The sequence below is a fragment of the Stegodyphus dumicola genome, chromosome 5, assembly GCF_044657685.1.
Source record: "Stegodyphus dumicola isolate Sdum_Otavi_A_Nest chromosome 5, ASM4465768v1".
Lineage (NCBI taxonomy): Eukaryota > Metazoa > Arthropoda > Arachnida > Araneae > Eresidae > Stegodyphus > Stegodyphus dumicola.
Window position 1 is genome coordinate 31,536,172 of NC_140772.1, and position 9,515 is coordinate 31,545,686.

Consider the following 9,515-nt stretch of genomic DNA (forward strand, 5'->3'; position numbering starts at 1 on the left):
TTATTTTATATTAAATTCTATATTAATTTTATATTAAATTTTATGCAAAATTTTATACTTATCATATTATTACACACACGTAATGAAATATAGAAATCTCATTTTTAAAATGCTTTCATCTGTAAAAGTATTTCTGTTGAAAGGATGATAAGTCCCTTGACACAGGAATATTAGTTCGCCTTTCATTTGAAAAGATAATACACTTAGTTATTTGATTTTAATTAAAAAATACCATATTTTCTGAGTTAGGGACACATCAAAATCTCTATTAAAATTTCCTTAAAAGTTTCGAATTATAGCAGTGGAAAAAAAATAATAAATAAATAAATAAACTGAGTTTTGTAAAAAGGGGGCAATCAATTAACGCTGAAGACTGATTGATGAAACAGAGAAAAATGATTTTCGAAGATTATAATTACTGAGCTCTTGAATAATTTTGCAGAACGTAACCCAGTACCTACGAATTCGTTCGAAAAATATTGCGAATTACAAATTTTCCGGTTGAAAACGAAAATAAATTTTCAAATTAACTGGTTTTTGAACCGTAGAGATTCCCCGAGAGAACTCGTTCGTCATCACGCAAAGTCCATCCTAAAATCGTTGTCGAATATAAAGTTCTCTCAATACATAAAAATCGATCAACTCGCTTGGCGAAGTTATTCTTTCTCGGTCGCGGAACAACTCGCTGCTGATTGGCGAGATGACGCCAACGATCTCGACGCTCGCGCGCCTACGGAAAGGGGTGACTAGCGGCAGTCGCCGGTTGCACGGTTCTTCGCCGCTTAGCTGCAACCGCTGGCGGGTCGAGTGTACGCGCTTCGATTTCGACCGAAAAATTCCTATTCGTGACATGCTACCGTACAGTTGCGCCGAGTATTGATACCGTGTTGTGGTTCTGTAGTGGTTGGATTTTTATTTCCTTTCTTTTACGTACCTTGTCTCTTTGACTACATTTCTGAGGAAAGTTGTTATTGAATTTAGCTCGATCGACAAGGACAGGAGTTTTTTTCCCAAAATCGTCTGCGAAACTTTTATCATACTTTTTTTGTTGATATTTTGCATAATCCCGCGAAAATGGATTCACGGAGAAAACTGCAGAGGGCTATCCTTCATCTCCTGATGCAGCTCATCTATACAGGTGAGAAGAGTTTGATTTTAATGTGGAATATAGAAAGAGAGACAAAAGCAGTTAAAAGATAATGGACAGTTTTCTTCGAGAAGGCGCTATGTTCTAATCGATTGTGCCGCCACTTAGAATATAAACACCTACTATGATGCAGATGTTAGAATTTTGTTCTTAAAAAAGATTTTGGTGGAGTTTGGCGTTATAAACAAACTATTGTTAAGTGTTTAGTTAATTTTGATTGCGGACACTTATTCTACAAAGTAACTTTTGCTGGCGCTAAAACTAATAAATTGATTATTCCGAGTCGCATATTCTAGCTCTTCGAAAAATTATTTAATGTTGTTCCTTTGGAGAAAATTACTTAAACAGGAAACAGTAACGATTAATTGTATAATGAATATTCTAATAGTAATATTAATTGTCGAAGTACTAAATATCCATGCCAAATATTTTTTTTTAAAGTTGATATTTCCTAATTCCAAAGAATATGTGGATGTAAATTTTAAGTTTGTGTACGTACATAATTACGGAGAACATTGTTTATTTAGAAATTACGCAACGCGTAATATTTTTAAGTAATCAAGCAACAAACATGTCTGCTGTTTTTCAATTTCTTAATTATATCGATGTTTGTTATTATTTAAAAATTATTAGCTACAAACTGATGTGTAATATTATAAAACTTGAACATCATTCCATTTTAACGTTTGGAGAATGGTGAATTTGATAACCAAAAGAAAAAAAAAATAATAAACATTTTAAACTTACTTCCACTTTATTTTTTAAGATATTTTAATGTCACAATTTAAGCATAAATTGATATGTGTCGATTTTCATGAACTACATTATAATGGTCTTTAAAATAATGAAAAGTAAAGTTTTTCTTTCAACATGTATGATGCGGATGTGCATAAACACAGTATTCGTTTTCGGTGTTATGTAAATAATAAAGCCACTTTATTTGTTTTTGTCACTGAAAATTGTTTGGCTAAGAAAATAATAATAATTCTTCACTTCATCTACACAAATAAAAGTGCCGTTTTGGGGCAAAATGGCATGGATTTCAGAGGAAAATGTTATGAAAGAATGTTTCCTAATTTGCATTGCAATCCCCTCCCTGCATCATCTCTCTTTCTCTATTCTTTTTTTTTTTATTTTTTTGCAAATTTTTATATATATTTTTTATTTTATATAAAAGTATTCTTCATATATAATATTCCGACTAAGATTTAAATTAATTAAATCTAATAAATTTAAATTAATATAGTTTAAAAAATGTCACAAGATTCTTCTAAAATTTACTGAACCCCTTACTGACAGGGAAAATCCCGTTTTCCAAAAGGCTTTTGTAAATATATTGCTATTATATAATAAATAATACTTTATTAATATGAAGAGATGAAACTCTATGAGTACAATTTATCAATTTAAGTATCAAATGGCTGTAAAATTTTGGAGGGTGGCTGTAAATTTTTGGTCACAATAACCCAATGAAGATTTTTTTTGCTTTACACATTTTTGTATTAAAGGAATTAAGAATAAGTGAATCAGTTCAATATTTATTAACGACTGCTATATAATTAACGTAAATTCTTGAATAATTTTTTGCGTAATAGCGCGCTAATCATTTTTTCACAAGTACACTACATGAATAAAATTGCCATTAATTGACTATTTAAATAAACCATTAATAAGAAATAGTCGGAGGCCAAGAATAATTGCTGTATAATTATTAAAGTAATAACGTATTTATTGTGCAGCAATATTTTAGAAATGCACTGGAAAACAACACTGGGTAACACTAAAAAAGTTCTTCCTTCCCTTCCAGCAATAAAATTGAAAATATATTTTCTTTCTCTGCTGTAATATTTAATTAATGGAATTTAAATACAATTAAGGGACATTAGTGTAATTAAGTTTGATATTTATGTTCAATATTTATTAAACTTAATTGTTTTTACATAAGACAAATATCATTGCGTTGATTAATATCGAGTCATTGAACTCTCAGCAACTCATATTCATCTATATGAACGCTAGTGTTTATTTTTATATTTATAGAATCAGACATGCTATTGGTCTTCATATTCGCATTTTTGTCTGTATCACTTTTGTGTTCAATTTATTTTTCAAACTGTTGCCACCAAATGTTATCGCAAAGTAATATTTTAAAAAATAAATAATGAAGTATATGTATATATGTTCGTCACATTGTGAAAAAATGACGGCACCCATAGCTACCAAATTTTTATTTTTTTTTTTTTAATTTATTTTCCACTTTGTACAAATTTAAGGAATTTGTGATTAACAAATTGAGCGATTTGAAAGCGAGAAGTGGCAACACTGTTTGAAATAAAACATTTTTATCTCCAGCGTACCATACTGTTATCATTTCGACAAAATGTGACATATTTATGTTTCAGTTTTAATCATCAAACTTGGCCATTTGAAAGCAATGTGTTGGTCTTTTCTGGAAACAGTACTTTAATTTTTCATGCCCCAGTGTGTTGCGATTCAGTAAAGCCTAAGATATTTAACTTCGAGATTTTAATCTCGAAGGTTATTGAGTAACAAATTTAAGCGCTTTAAAAGCAATAAACACAATTCTTAAGAATATTTTTTCTAATTTCAATATGATTGAGGTAAATAAAAATGCATTAAAATCATTGAGATGTCTGATTAAAAATATTACATAGTTTTACGAAATTTCAAATAGTCGGATTCATTAAAATCATTATACACGTTGTTCTTTTTTATGATAACTATTTTACGAGACCAGATTTCAAAGAAATATATATATATATATATTTATTTATTTCCTAAACAGTATTGATTAATTGATTATATTATCTCCTAAGTTTAATTAAAGTAGAATTATTTTAAAAGTGTGCATCCATACTGGTAAGTTATATTTTGAAAGATGTTTTGAAGTAATTTGAAAGCAAAATGTTAATAATGTTTTAACGGGGACTGGAGTTAAATCATCACGAAGAATAAAATTTCAATTGTAAAAGGAAAAATTAAAACATGTAATCATTGTCATTGATCGGAAATTAGTTGACTTTTCAAGGGGAACAAACCAACTCCCGTTCAATGAACAATAATTGATAAAAATACGTAAATACGAAAGTGTTTCGTCTTTACTCGAGTTATAAGTTAAAGCCAAACCGGCAATTCTAGTCAGGCCAAATATTTCCGCGAATAGTAGGAATTATGAACCAATGCTGATACTCAAAGAACTTATTCTTATGAAGCATTTTAGTCAATTCAATTTGAAGTAAAAATCAATTACTGTAGAGAAATCCTATTAAACTCGAGTAACCGTCCCCGACACTTTCATGTTTATGCATTTGAGTACTATATTATTTGTAGAAATTAAACATTGGAAATTGTCATTATGAAATCGAATTCAAAGTAAAGTTGAAATAAACATAGAAGATTATAAAAAAAGATAAATAATGCAAACTTTGTAAAAACAAATCAAAAATAATATAAAAATAATATAGAAAATAATATAAATAAGATCAGTGAATGTACATGAAGATATAAAGGCCAGAAAAGGTATTAAGTAACTTACATTCTGTCTAGTGGGGGAGTTGGCAAAGTGTTCTCTTCGTGTCTGACTCAGAAGTGTAGGGTGTCCGAAAATTCTTAGCGGCAGTAGGGGCTTTGAATAATATCAGTCGGTAAGACTTGGGTGAAGTAATTTATACTTATGTTAATATTTTCATGGAACCACAGTATCTAAGAAACTTTCTAGCGTATGAACTAGGAAAATTCTTTTAATTTTTTCCAAAATTTTGCAGCTCAATGCGCAAAGTTTTTGACCACATAGATCTTTAATCGGTTTTTTTTTTCACTTTAATTAGTTATATATATAAATAAATATATATATATAGGGCAACGTCTAACTCTGTATCGAGAATTATGGATGTATCGAGAATTCTGAACGTATGCTGCTTTTAAATATTTTTAATTTTGCTGCTGAATTTTTATGTAGTGTAATTGCTAAGGATGCGATACTTAACAAATAAAGTTACACACACACACACACAAAAAAAAAAAAAAAAAATCAATACTGAAATACAAAATAAAATGTTTTGTAAGTCGTCTCAGTAAGAATACAGCAAAAAATATATAAATGTATGCAACACTTAATACTGGCCCACCAACCGCCGAGCGGCAAAAGACGCTGAACATTGGTAGTTGGGGTTCGGGGCTCGAGTCGCGGCGAAGCGGCTCTGCATAGATGTTTTTGTAGTTTTTTCCATGTATAATGTGTGTACGAGTATAATGTGCGTATACATATAACCAAGAATAAGTAATCATACATGCAGTTGAAAGTAATAAAATATTGATATTTAAAATCGTAATACTCTCACGTTAAAGAGATACCAACATGTGTGTGTGAGACACGCACATGTTGGTATTATTATCAACACACATGTTGGTATTATTATCACAATGTTGGTATTATTATCTTTCATATTATCAAAAGGGTCAAAGCTGGAAAAAAGCCTGAAGAACCTCGCATTATTACTTATTACTTGCTCCACAACGCCTATGCAACCATCCCGTTCGCCGGTACATGAACTCCGGACTGAACTACCAGTATTCAGGATATCTACCGCTCGGTTCGCATTTGAGTATATTTTTATTCCGTCTCAGTTCTAGCTGCGACACTTAATTAGGTTATTTGAATATGCCAAAGCCACCAAGGCTATCTGCCTATGAAGAGGATTGCCTTTGTGGAGGACTTTTGAAGGGAAACTGGGTCATTATCCCGTTACGCATGGGGAAAATCACGAATGCCAGCCACGAGCCAGCCCCTTTTCCTGAGTTTCCAGATTGAATTACCAGTATTCAGCAGTCTTAACCACACGCCACTGGTAGACCTTGCAGCACTTGAATACTGATGTTTGATGCGTTTGGTATGTTTTAGTTCAGACCAGCACCAGACTGTAAAGCCATTATAGTACAGAGTAATAAGATTTCCAGCGCTTATTAAACATTAATGATTAATTATTGTTGGCTGCATGTGTGTGATTATTATTTTTTGAGTGACAAGGGTTATGTATATGTGACAAAAATCTTCTAAAAATAAATCACTTGATGATAATATCCGAAAGATAAAAATGATAATTTCACATGAAAAGATGACTTTTTGAGAATTTTATTTACATGATGTGAGTTTTTAATAGTAAATCTTCTTCAGCCTAGAAGAATATTATTTATAAGGAATAAAAAGTTAAAAGAGAAGATGGAAAAATATACAATTTGTTAAATATGAATTTGAAGTGCTAGGTTAAAGACTAAAACGCTTCCTTAATTTGAAGAAAGCGATTTTATTCTGGAAGATCATCTTCGAGCGTTCATTGATTTTATAATGAGCTGGAACAAGTGAAATTAATTAATTTTTCAAAAAGGGTTGGAAAACGTGTAACGTGCTCTCTTTAAACAGTGAAAACTACTGTTCATTTTCAGTATCTTCTTCAGCGTATTCAAGTTAAGTGTTTTTGAGGACTAGAGTTTTAAATTAATAGCTGCATTCTTTAAAGTTTATATTTATTTATTTGGATTGTAATATATGTAAATGAACATTTACGCACATGGCATTCTAAAATAAGTAAATTATTAATAAAAAATAAAGGTGCAAAGAGATCTTGGATGAAGGATGTTCATTTACAGCAAAGTTTCTTAATAAGGCACAACAGAGCAAATTCTGAACATTTTTTTCACAAGTGACTTTTTTTTATTTGACGAAATATTTCGGGAATTTTTACATGAATTTAAAAAATGAAAACTTCGAATTACAGTTTGATTTAAGCAATATTTAGTGATTTTTCATATACCCTGTTTAGTCGTGCATTTCTCCCTTTCGAGTAATTTTAACACTTAAAAATTGGGAGAGACAAAATACTCGGTATCCCGAAGAGACAGCTTAAATGATAAACACAGCGCATTACTAAACACACATGAAAACACTCCAGAATTATTATATAATCCGTTAAAGGATCTTTAAATTTAATAATGTTCTTTTTATTTATACAAATTACTTTTCTATTTTTGCATACATTTTACACTATCATTTTTAAACTAAAAAATATTGAAAATGTCTCACGTATTTCGCTTTACCCTGTATGAAACAAAATTCAGTATGAAACAAAAACAGTATGAAATAAAACTCAACTCAAAAAAGGAATTAAATTTTTAAAAGCGTTAGCGTTTGTTTCTGCTTTTTAGTTCCTTCTACGAAGTAAAAAGTAAGTATTGTAATCGCGAAAAGTTTCAGGCAACATATTTCAACGAAAATATCCATTTTGACCGCTATCGAATGCAATTTAACGATGTTTTTGCGTGATATCTGTACGTAAGGACAGAATAAAACACTCTTTTCCTCCAAAAAAAATCATAAAAACTGCTTTAAAATGAATTCTGAAGAGAATTTTCGTGGCATCTGTACGAACGTATGCGAAATACGTACGTACCGCATAACTCAAAAACGAATAGCCTCAGAACGTTGAAATCTCGTGTATAGGACTGTTATAACATGTAGCAACTGTTTATGGTACTTTTCTCTTAATTACTGTATAGGTTATTGCATTCCACTTTCCTGTGATTTTTAAACCATCTTGGGATTAACCGAAGACGTCATCGTCGCTATCATCGACGGTAAATCGGGAGTTCGCTGTAAATGAATGATTTTCCACATCGTCGATTGGCAACAATGCCTATTTGTAACCGGCCGTATTCGATCATTAACTGCAAAATATAACACGTCTTCCAGGCGTTAAAAAGAAAACGAAATCTCTCTGTCCTGGGCTAGAAAAATTGAAATTTCATTGAATCAGTTCTCCATTGCATCCGGAGTTAAAAATAGCTGTATGAATTGTCTCTGTATTTAAAATATGAATAGTTGAGCTTACATAGACAAGCGTTATGATATTATGACATGAATGTTATGTATTGTGATAGAACTCAGATTCGTTAATGAAGGTTTGGGTAGTATTGTTTCAATTGATTGCTGTATGTGCAGTTATTCTAATGCAGTATGACTAAGACATTATAGATACCGTTCAAAAGCTGGAATATGTTAGTAAACATTATTTATGCAATTCGGATTGTTATGTGGCATGTAGAATGGTTGAATATATTACTCCATGTCAGTCGTAGGTTACTGCATAGTAGGTTGAATTTGCGTTCAGTAACCTTGGTTGTTAATATGTAATGGTAAAACTTTCTCTTTACCAGGGGTTTTGAACCAGATGGGACTCTCCCAAGGGAGGAATTTCATAGTTTCGGGGGAGAGATATGGTCAGCCTTTTATTTACCTGTTGAGTATTTAGTTTTAAGTTATGAATATAAAACACTTCGTATATTCTAGTTTTGGTATTCTTCAACGTTTTCTTGCTTAATTTGTAAAACACATTAAAGTAATATAAAATTAAATGCATTTTTTTTTCTTAGTTTTGAAAAAGAAGGGGAGATGATTGTTCAGCAATTGTAAAACGGCTGCACGAGGCAAAAACGGTCGAGAGCCACTGCTCTAGAAAATATGTCTGATAGAAAGTGTTATATATTCCATATGTTTATAGCTTTTGATGTGAATTATGACTTATTTATTTTCTTAGGAATCATTTTTAGTTTAGTATTATGGTCTTCAATTTATCGACCCAAGGATTGCATACATATATAAAGTTTGTAACAGAAAATATAAAATAATACTACTCTTTTAAAGCAAAATTTAATTTTATATTTAGCTCTGACCTATATTCCGGTCATCCGTCTTCTATGTGTTAATGGCTGTCGAATATTGGCACATGTATCTTTCTGCAAAAATATGATTTGGCGCGTTCTGTCTTGTAACATAAATGATCAAATAATGCTGCTTTTTTTAAAGCAAAATTTAATTTTTTATTTATCCTTTTTGCTTCTGAATACAAATCTAGAATATGTTTTGAGTATAATATAAAATATAAATAAGAAATTAAAGTTTCGTCTTATCTCTTGTTAGTCCTGTCTTTTTTACTTCCTTGTACGAAGTAAAAAGGAAGTATTGTAATCGCGAAAAGATTCAGGCAGCATATTTCAACGAAAATATCCATTTTGAGCGCTATCGAATGCAATTTAACGATGTTTTTTCGTGATATCTGTACGTAAGGACAGAATAAAATACTCTTTTCCTTCAAAAAAAATTGTAAAACTGCTTTAAAATTAATTCTGAAGAGAATTTTTCGTGGCGTCTGTACGAACGTATGTACGTACGTCCGTACGTACGTAGCTCGCATAACTCAAAAACGAGTAGCCTCAGAACGTTGAAATTTTGTATATAAGACTGCTATAACATGTAGATGTGCACCTCGTATTTTAGTTGCAATCGGCCGTACCA

At 30.9% G+C, this 9,515-nt stretch overlaps 1 long non-coding RNA gene across 1 annotated transcript; it reads left to right on the plus strand.

Moving 5' to 3' along the window:
• Positions 1-687: 687 nt before the first annotated feature.
• On the plus strand, positions 688-9,139 carry LOC118204691 (uncharacterized). The gene is made up of 2 exons (XR_004760854.2): positions 688-1,138; positions 8,594-9,139. It is a non-coding gene; the product is annotated as an uncharacterized LOC118204691 (long non-coding RNA).
• The last annotated feature ends 376 nt before the right edge of the window (positions 9,140-9,515 follow it).